Source organism: Corythoichthys intestinalis, chromosome 21 (genome assembly GCF_030265065.1).
Source record: "Corythoichthys intestinalis isolate RoL2023-P3 chromosome 21, ASM3026506v1, whole genome shotgun sequence".
In the NCBI taxonomy this organism is placed as follows: Eukaryota; Metazoa; Chordata; class Actinopteri; order Syngnathiformes; family Syngnathidae; genus Corythoichthys; species Corythoichthys intestinalis.
Window position 1 is genome coordinate 12904919 of NC_080415.1, and position 11042 is coordinate 12915960.

Sequence of the window (11042 nt, forward strand, 5' to 3'; positions counted from 1 at the left end):
TAGACACGAAGATCCAACTTCAACGCTACTTCTGACATGTTTGAGTGGCAGGTGATTACGCCAATGGCATAAAAGCAGGAAGCAAAAATAATGGCCACCAGGGCTCCATCCAGCCATCGGACTCTGCTCGAGTCCAAGCCGAAAATAGGGTACCGGTACGGGGGTGTGACATCGGCATCTCACCGGTGTGCCGGCGATGGTACGGTGCCCTGTTGCGGCACACTGGCGGACCCCGATATCACTACCCCGGCGCGGAGGCCGGCTGTTGAGTAGACGGCCCGCGACTGACACGACACTCATTCAAAGCTGAAGCGACGGGGCTCCCGGCGCGGGCTACTGGGCAGGCTAGTGTCGGGCCACTCGTCGGCCACTCCCATACCGGCGCGTCGCGACACTGCGGTTGGACCCCGATTGCCAACCGTCACGTCAGGGCAGTGGGTGAAGTTCCCCTCTTGAATCACATTAAGCAGCAGCGCACCATACCAGCGCGGGCACTCCGGTGAGATGCCGATGTCACCCCCCCGTACCAGTGCCCTATTTTCGGCTTGGACTCGAGCAGAGTCCGATGGCTCGATGGAGCCCTGGTGGCCATTAGTCATTCTTTTATGCCATTGGTGTAGTCACCTGCCACTCAAACATGTCGGAAGTAGCGTTGAAGTCGTATCTTTGTGTCAAAATGATTCAATCGAAAAAAAAGTGCCTTTAAAACCTTTTCCACTTCAAAAAGAAAAAAAGAAATGCGTTCAAAACTTTTTCCACTTTAAAAAAAAAGTTTGAAACTTTTTCCTTTAAAAAAAAGTGACACGTCAATAAAAAAAATATATATTTAAAAATATATATATTTTCAAAAAAATATATTTTTGCAAAAGGTTCTTTTTCTTTGATTAAAAATAAGTTTTTTTTTATTAAAGCAACTTTTATTGGGATTAAATGATTTAGACACAAATGTCCTACCCACACTATGGCTCAAACACATTTCACATTTCTTTGCTTTTGTGTGCAGTGAAGGTCGAATAAATACTGCTCTGAAAGTTAGTCTTGATATGGGCAAGTAACCATTTGCCTCAGCTTAAGATGTCCTCGCAAATGGGTAAAGAAGTCTGCTCCTGAGCAGGGCTCCACAAAGTTGCACAACTGACGGTCAAATGCAGTTTCTCCACTTTTGCCTGCATCTTTTTGAGAGTGCCATGTCGATAGGTGTACTTTGAGTGCATTAAAAGATTTAAATGTGCAGAGGCAGTCCTTATGAAGACATGGGAGTAGGGATGTCCGAGTGTGGTATCCATGTTTTAAGCGGTAATGCTTAAGCAAGTAGGCTCTTTTCAGCAGAAAATGTGCAGTACTTGCAAGTCCACTGCATTAGAGAATACTGCTTTGGTTGACCTGAAAAGACATGATAATTTCAGCATTGAGAACTTGTTAGAAGAAAAAAAAAGTTAAATTTTTTCTTAACAGTCACAAATTAAAATGTCCAATTATTTTTAATCACAAATTAAAATCTGCAATAAATTATTTTAATATTCACAAACTAAAATGTTTAACAATGAGTTATTTTTAAATTAACGTAATTGATTATTTTTGAACATTCAAATTGAGATGTACAATTAATTTCTTAATCCATCTGTAAAAACATTAATGCATGTTTGTTATCCCAACCCATGAAACAAATACAAATATTAAATGATTCATTGATCAGTGTATGAAACATACCTGTAATTGCTGAGACTGAGGTATGTGTGGACTTTTGACCATTTGCTTCAGCCTGATTGGGGGATGGTGAAAAAGAACACAAAATTAAGGCAACAATTTCAAAATATAGGCACATAAATGACCAACCTTAAACACACCAGGTTGTTATGGCGTCGAGTGTGATCTCTGCACTCTTTCTATCTGTATTCCTATATTAGGTTAGACCAAAGTTAAAGTGGTGAAATAACTGGGGGAAATGTGATCTAGTCCTCTGATTTTTGCGATTAATGCATTTTAAAACAATTTCAAATTTTCAGTGCAGTTTGATCAAACATGGAGGGGGAGCACTGCACATGAAGAAAAGCAAATGGAAGGGCAGATGACAAACACTCTAAAGCAGGGGTCCCCAAACCTTTTCCTGTGAAGGCCACATGACTTTTCCCTTCTCTGATGAGGGGCCGGGTCAGTTTGTAACAGAAAAAGTGTGACGATTGCAGCAGTGCCTAAATGTAAAAAAATTATTGTTTTTCAGAAAGCCATAATTAAATAACCCTTTCTGAATTCTTCTTGGAACAAAATAAAATAAAAATAATTATAACATAATATAATTTCATATAATAATGAATAATAATAACACAATTAATTAAATAGATAATAACCAAATAACCCTGTCTGGGTTCTTCACAGAAAAAAGCCAGGAAATAATAACACTATTGGGGGGGGGGTTCAGGGGGCCGGACCAATTGTGGAGGCGGGCCGTATCCGGCCGGCCCGCGGGCCGTAGTTTCGGGACCCCTGCTCCAACGCAAGAACCGATTACGTTGGCGCACATAAGGTCTGACTGTGCATTTAGCTCTTACCTGAGCCGAAATAGACAGGCTGAAGCTGACTTAATTCTAGCACTAACTCTGTAAATAAATCACTTTATCGACATTTCTAACATTTTTACGTGAGAAAGTAGCCATTTAGATCCACAACGTGCAAATTCGGCGCTACTCAAGCTAGCCGTAGTGATTAAGGCACTTCCTGTTAGTTTCACAAAATAAAACACCCGCTAACGATAGAATTAGTGTTTTTATTTTTAAAACAGGAAGCGAACCTCCCCTCGGTCTACCTAACTTAAAACCGCTCGGTAACTGTTTTAAATCGGTTTTAAAAACCTCTCCCATCGCCTAAAAACGTTACGAGCCCCGTCTGTCAAGAATTCAAAACGCCGGCCGGCATAAAATGGGAGTCTACCATAAACTGTAGTCTACATTTGTTTCTGAAAATGATGAGGTTCCTGTCACGGTCATATAGCATGCTTGCTAGCGGTGATATTTGATGTAATTGACACTTCTCCTCCCTGGCAGCACACAGGCTACTACACTACAACAAGACAAATCGACGGTTTACAAAAGAGTAAAATATGTACTTACCAAATCAGTGTGCTGAGGACAAGTAAACCCACAATGGCGAAAATAACTGAGAAAGGTGTTGGAAAGAGCGCGAAAGTGGGCAGGGCAGATCTGCGCATGTCTGATAGAACGCCCAAAGGACACTGGGTACAAGAAATTATTTTTTCTAATTTGACTTAACTTGGATATATCAAGTTCAGCAAGTTCTCCAACCCCAAATTACTACTTACTTATTTAAAAGTAGTGTTCACAACAGGTTGATGAAAATTGAGTTTAGTTCACTTATCACATTTAATTAATTTGAATGTTAGCATTTACAGTGTAGGGAAAACCCTGGATATCTGTTAACCCTTTAACACCTAAGCCTATTTTGGCCGAATTTGCATGCCTTTGATGTTGCCTTTATATTTCAAAGAAAAAATTGTTCACAATGGCCAAGTCGGGTCCCTTTTTTCCAGGATACCTTGAACTTCATGTCCAAACTGTTTGTTGTCTTCACTGACCAATTTTAATCCAAATTTTGGACCCAAAAGACAAAAGAATCCCAAAATCTGTTTTTTAAATTTGTAATGTTGATGTCCCACTGACAACCAAATGTGCTCAACCAACCGTTTTGAAGCTTGATAATATTCATTTAACTTGCTAGGATAAACATTCAATAGAAAAATATAAGATTGAATAGTTTTATGTTTGACAATTCAACACAAGCAGCAGGTATGGTAATAGGCGTTTTTGGCCTTTACACATACTATGGTCAAAACAGGTTATATACAGTGCAAAATAGTGAGTTTTTTTTTATATATCATCCAATACAAAACGGGTTTGTGAAGTTAGGTATTGTACCCATCACCTTATCAAAGGTATATATGAAATGCAATCAAGCTTCTCGAACACACATCTATATAAAAATTGAAAAGATTCATAGTGAAGAAAAAAATATATAACATTGAAAAAAAGTATTTTCAAAAATATTGACAAGTAGCTCAATCAATTCAATTTTTCAGGCATGCGACCCAATAAAGTTTTTTTTTTTTTTATATATATATTTTTTTGCGCACTCAATAAAGTTTGTTTTTGAACAGGTCACTGAGCTGCGTCACATACAATGTCACACAGCCTACTCTTTCGCCGTTTGAGCGCTGCTGTTACTTCTACTCGCCGATACGCCGACTAATCCGAAGAAAAGAACGACAAATACAGCTCATCCTATTCTTTGAGTTAATGAAAAAATGCATTAGCTTGCGCTAAATTTAGTTTTCGATTCATTCTGCACGTTTCAAAGTCGCTCGCGCAATCCAACCGGTGTTCATGCCTCCTTTTCCTTAGTTGGCGCCTAGCTCGGCAATTTATTAAAAATGTTCACATTAGGTTCGTCCTTCTTGACATCACAACGGCTCTTGGGATATGTAGTCTTTTGTGCTGCTTTCGGTTTTTAAAAAGGACAAGAAATTATGGAAATATGGAGATAGACACATGGTCCATGCAGCGTTTTAATGCATATGTATGAGTGCAATAAAACTATAAAACTCAAATGACATTATCTCCCGTTTTACTTGGTCAATTGAGTTCAAATAAAAACTGGTGTGGACATCAACTTCCGTACTTTCAAATGAGAGCAACCAGGGGCATGTGCGTGACGTAATTACAGCGTTACGAGGCTTCAAAAATGATATGCGTAAACGTGTCGCATCCGACACGTTCGGTGTTAAAGGGTTAACAGTGCAATGACAGTGACATTTCAGTACTATGTATTCAAAAAGTTGTAACACTGCAGGAAGTTCTATTACGACGTACACTCACCGGCCACTTTATTAGGTATACCTGTCTAACTTCTCGTTAACACTTAATTTCTCATCAGCCAATCACATGGGGGCAACTCAGTGCATTTAGGCATGTAGACATGGTTTAATACAATGTCCTGCAGTTCAAACCGAGCATCAGTATGGGGAAGAAAGGTGATTTGAGTGACTTTGAATGCGGCATGGTTGTTGGTGCCAGAAGGGCTGGTCTGAGTATTTCAGAAACAGCTGATCTCCTGAGATTTTCACGCACAACCATCTCTAGGGTTTACAGAGAATGGTCCGAAAAAGAAAAAATATCCAGTGAGCGGCAGTTCTTTGTGCGGAAATGCCTTGTTGATGCCAGAGTTCAGAGGAGAATGGCCAGACTGGTTCGAGCTGATAGAAAGGCAACAGTGACTCAAATAACCACCCGTTACAACTAAGGTAGGCAGAAGAGCATCTCTGAGCGCACAGTACGTCGAACTTTGAGGCAGATGGGCTACAGTGGCAGAAGACCACGCCGGGTGCCACTCCTTTCAGCTAAGAACAGGAAACTGAGGCTACAATTTGCACAAGCTCATCGAAATTGGACAATAGAAGATTGGAAAAACGTTGCCTGGTCTGATGAGTCTCGATTTCTGCTGCGACATTCGGATGATAGGGTCAGAATTTGGCGTCAAGAACATGAAAGCATGGATCCATCCTGCCTTGTATCAACAGTTCAGGCTGGTGGTGGTGGTGTAATGGTGTGGGGAATATTTTCTTGGCACTCTTTGGGCCCCTTGGTACCAATTGAGCATCTTTGGAATGCCACAGCCTACCTGAGTATTGTTGCTGACCATGTCCATCCCTTTATGACCAAAATGTACCCAACTTCTGATGGCTACTTTCAGCAGGATAATGCGCCATGTCATGATGTTGGAATCATCTCAGACTGGTTTCTTGAACATGACAATGAGTTCACTGTACTCAAATGGCCTCCACGGTCACCAGATCTCAATCCAATAGAGCATCTTTGGGATGTGGTGGAATGGGAGATTCGCATCACGGATGTGCAGCCGACAAATCTGCACCAACTGTGTGATGCCATCATGTCAATATGGACCAAACTCTGAGGAATGCTTCCAGCACCTTGTTGAATCTATGCCATGAAGAATTGAGGCAGTTCTGAAGGCAAAAGGGGGTCCAACCCGTTACTAGCATGGTTTACCTAATAAAGTGGCCGGTGAGTGTATAACCACTAGTGAATCTTGTTGCAGTCAGATTTTTGGTTCGCAAAGCTTCCTGGATAGGGACCGCCTCTCAATTTAACATTCCGGCCTCGGAGGCCACGGGTGATGCCGCCTGCGTCTAGCCGGAGGGCAAATGTACAAGCACTCATACATATTTCACACAGCGAAGACAGATGATGGCCGCACGGGGGGCTCATTCTTAAAAGTGGGAGAGAAGAAACCGTAAGGAAGAAGCAAGGAGAATGATGAGGTAGTGCATGTGGAGAAAGAAAATATGCCTGTGGCAGGAAAGAGAAACCAGAGCAGCTCATTACTGACCCCAGAATACAAGGGTGTGTGTGTGTGTGTGTGGGGGGGGGGGGGGGGGTTATGGAAAATAAAACACGCATTGCTGCACAAAGCAGACAAAAAAATGGAGGAATGATAAAAGATACGCTCGACATATTTTGGGGTTTATATCATTATGCCGATTTCATCAGAGAATGACAGCAGCATATTTTGGAGTGAGGCGTCACGGAGGCGGTCGGCAGGTCAGTTAAGCACAAGGCAGATAGTCGGCGGGGACAGTAATGAGCTGCGAACCAAAAGAAGCCAACTCTTGAGTTGCTTTTTCAAAAAAACGTTTCCTGACTTTTTATCTTCTCTGTCCTTGGACAAGCATACCAGGCCGAGGCTGGCTGTTTTATTTATTTTTTTTTTTTTTGAGGGGTGGGGGGGGGGGGCACCTGAGCAATAAACAACACGGGTGCCAGGGTGTGTGAGGAAAACATCGGGTCATGACTTCATTGCAGCCGTCTACCACCGCTTTTATTTGGTGAGCCGTGACTTAACACCTTTTCACTCATTGACAGTGAATTTGCAGCCAAGGCGACTGAGCAGAAGGGCGGTAAGCCAAGCCAAAAATGACAAGTCAACAACGGCTTCAGAGTAGGCGAGCGTCAGCTAATGAAATGGTAATAGTCTCCGGCTGCTTGGATGGGAGGCCGGAATGCAAATGTGGCTTTCAACGCGTGTAAAATATGGACTTAGTTTAGGTCAATGTTTGTTTCAGCAACGGTAAGGCTGTCAGATTCCGACGCAAGTTATGAGACGTCTCAGCAGATGTGGCACTATCAGAGGAATTCAACCATGTGACCCTATATCAGAAAGAAGAGCACTACGTAGATATATGGGCTATTATAAATTGTGAAGGATTACAGCCCACATTTTATGACCTCGTTGCAGCCTTTGTTTATAGTTTTATTTTTTTCTACAACTCAACTAAAAGAAAAGCTGTTGAATCATGTAATCAACAGGAAGTCGACCAATTGGGTTAAAAGTACTGATCTGTCTCCGATCCCCACATAACAGTTAGGGATCGAAATTTCTACTAATTTCCCTGCCGACTAGCTTCAGATTTTATTTGTGACCAGTTGACTAGTCTATAAAAAAAGAAAACTAGCAATTTAATACACATATTAAACAAAAAGTTAAAATTGCTAAAGTTTTGTGTATTGTGTTTTGTGAGCTATGTTAGCCCAAACATTCAGGACAAGTTGTTTATTCAAATTTTATTGATGTAACAAAAACTGACTGAATAAAATATTTCCCCAAACTGTGTCCCAGTCGACTTGTACGTGTGTGTGTGTGTGTGTGTGTGTGTGTGTGTGGAGGTTGGTGGGACGGTGCTCAGCCTGTTTAGAGAAAAAGGCAGAGGCGTGAAGAAGAAAGTCCCTTTTAGATTTATATCCTGCTAAATTCGGGATTTACCTGTGACATACAGTTGTGGTCAAAAGTTTACATACACTTGTGAAGAACATAATGTCATGGCTCTCTTGAGTTTCCAGTTATTTCTACAACTCTGATTTTTCTCTGATAGAGTGATTGGAACAGATACTTCTTTGTCACAAAAAAACATTCATGAAGTTTGGTTCTTTTATGACTTTATTATGGGTGAACAGAAAAAAGTGATCAAATCTGCTGGGTCAAAAATATACATACAGCAGCGCTAATATTTGGTAACATGTCCCTTGGCCATTTTCACTTCAATTAGGCGCTTTTGGTAGCCATCCACAAGCTTCTGGCAAGCTTCTGGTTGAATCTTTGACCACTCCTCTTGACAGAATTGGTGCAGTTCAGTTAAATTTGATGGCTTTCTGACATGGACTTGTTTCTTCAGCATTGTCCACAAGTTCTCAATGGGGTTTAAGTCAGGACTTTGGGAAGGCCATTCGAAAACCTTAATTCTAGCCTGATTTAGCCATTCCATTACCACTTTTGATGTGTGTTTGGGGTCATTGTCCTGTTGGAACACCCAATTGCGCCCAAGACCCAGTCTTCGGGCTGATGACGTAAGGTTATCTTGAAGAATTTGAAGGTAATCCTCCTTCTTCATTATCCCATTTACTCTCTGTAAAGCACCAGTTCCATTGGAAGCAAAACAGCCCCACAGCATAATACTACCACCACCGTGCTTGACGGTAGGCATGGTGTACTTGGGGTTAAAGGCCTCACCTTTTCTCCTCCAAACATATTGCTGGGCATTGTGGCCAAACAGCTCGATTTTTGTTTCGTCTGACCACAGAACTTTCCTCCAGAAGGTCTTATCTTTGTCCATGTGATTAGCAGCAAACTTCAGTCGAGCCACTTTTGGAGCAAGGGCTTCCTTCTTGCACAGCAGCCTCTCAGTCCATGGAGATGCAAAACACGCTTGACTGTGGACACTGACACCTGTGTTCCAGCAGCTTCTAATTCTTGGCAGATCTGCTTTTTGGTGATTCTCGGTTGAATCTTCACCCTCCTGACCAATTTTCTCTCAGCAGCAGGTGATAGCTTGCATTTTCTTCCTGAACGTGGCAGTGAAAAAACAGTGGCATGCACTTTATACTTACAAACAATTGTTTGCACTGTTGCTCTTGGGACCTGCAGCTGCTTTGAAATGGCTCCAAGTGACTTTCCTGACTTGTTCAAGTCAATGATTCGCTTTTTCAGATCCATGTGTGTATATTTTTGACCCAGTAGATTTGATCACTTTTTCTGTTAACCCATAATAAAGTCATAAAAGAACCTAACTTCATGAATATTTTTTGTGACAAAGAAGTATCTGTTCCAATCACTCTATCGGAGAAAAATCAGAGTTGTAGAAATAACTGGAAACTCAAGACAGCCATGACATTATGTTCTTCACAAGTGTATGTAAACTTTTGACCACAACTGTGGCTTTCAGACATGAGGAGATGTACCTGGAATTACCCGGGTCTGACATTTTCAGACTTCTCCCGTGTTGGCGACTCGGCACTGTCCGTGCATGTAGGGCGCGGGAAGGGATTTTATAACCCTGACATTCCGTCATTTTTGGTCAACATTTGCAACAAAACAAACCACAAAGATGGACGATGGGCTGTCTCTTCCTTGGCTCAAAGATTAAGTAGCAAATTACTTTAGTTATTTTTTTAGTTTAATTTTGCTATCTTTTCACCTTGCCATATTGATAATTGCGATGTTTGCTCACCGTTTTTTGTCTGACTGCGAAGACTGAGGAAGTAACGATCGGCCCGCCATCTTATTTACGTCATCAGGCTTCGTGCTGTGACCGGGGAATTAAGCAGCTGCTTTCATGTATGCCGCGTCCAGATAACGTCCCGGACATTATACTAAGATGCGATCTGGTTAATGTCCATGTTAGTCCACCCAGGAAATTGCTTTCAGACATAAGGGCCACCCGATTAAATCCCAGGACTTAACCAGAGTTAAGCCTATGTCTGAAAGTGGCTCAAGATGCATGATGCTGTTTAAAAGACTAGTAAAATACAAAATGTTAAATTAAGAGTAGATGGTTAAACAATTAAATGATTGGCCACAACCTTGATTACTAGGGCTGAACGATATTGGAAAAAACTTACATTGTGATTTTTGGGGGATTTGCGATATATTACGATATGTATTGCAATAAAAAAAAACTACAAGAGTTTTCACCTTACTTGAATAGCTCTGTTTGGGAAGAGATTGGTTAACTTACTATGACCACATTGTATTGATTAGAGATGTCCCAATCCGATCACGTGATCAGAAATCTGGCTGATCGCGCCATTTTTCTGAAGATCAGAATCGGGTGAAAAGGATCAGGTTTTTAATTAAAAAATATATATATTTATGTTTTCCTGCTTCATCCTCATACAGCCTCTCACACTCCCTTCTGAAAAGCAGTGTGACCAAACTTTATTTCTTGTTCACCAGTGCAGCTGCCGTTTGGTACTTTAATTTAATGATGATTGACAGGTTTGTAGCTTTGATCTGGTCAAAGATGCCTCAGTAGCTCCATGATCAAAGGCACAAATGTGTTAATCATCGTTAAACTTCATACATAGTCTGAAGTGTGCTGTGGCAACACATTCATTGTGTAAGTGAGAGGCTGTTCTCGGCAGGGTGAGCGTCAAACCAAAAAGACACCTTTTTGTTTCGGTATTGGATCGGGACTCAGTCTCGGCAGATTCTCAAACTCTGGTGACTTGGACTCGGGTGCAAAAATATGCGATCAAGACATCCCTAGTATTCATATAATACTGTTTAATCAAGGCTAAGGGGTTTTATCTATGAATGATGAAGATTGGTGTATATAAAAGAGATACAGGAAGCCTTGTCTCTGCACAATTGCTGCTTTTATGAAAAAAAAAAACTGAATTTTACATTAAAAACAATCCCACGTCCTGCGATGGGACTACTGCGCATGTGCACATTGCAATGGCGATGTTCAAAGGATCTATTGTGTAGGCCTACTGATTACCATCTTAAAAAATGTACCTACCCCCTTGCCAATAGGTATGTCAATCAAAACAAAATATGAAAAAAGGCTAAAGGAGTCAAGCTCCCATGCCCTAAATGTATTTTGAATCCAGCCAATTTGAGTAAACGTGATAATTCCTATTCCCATACTTGCCATCCATCACCACTAGCCTCTTTAATAC

At 41.2% G+C, this 11042-nt stretch overlaps 1 long non-coding RNA gene across 2 annotated transcripts; it reads right to left on the reverse strand.

Moving 5' to 3' along the window:
- Nucleotides 1-879: 879 nt before the first annotated feature.
- LOC130909191 (uncharacterized) lies at nt 880-9117 on the reverse strand. Of its 2 annotated transcripts, none has more exons than XR_009061712.1 (3): nt 3108-9117; nt 1711-2192; nt 880-1383 (listed from the first exon to the last, which is right to left on the reverse strand). It is a non-coding gene; the product is annotated as an uncharacterized LOC130909191 (long non-coding RNA). The 2 variants fall into 2 exon arrangements; XR_009061713.1 differs by having other exon boundaries at nt 884-1383; nt 1711-1898; nt 3108-9099.
- Between the last annotated feature and the right edge of the window lie 1925 nt (nt 9118-11042).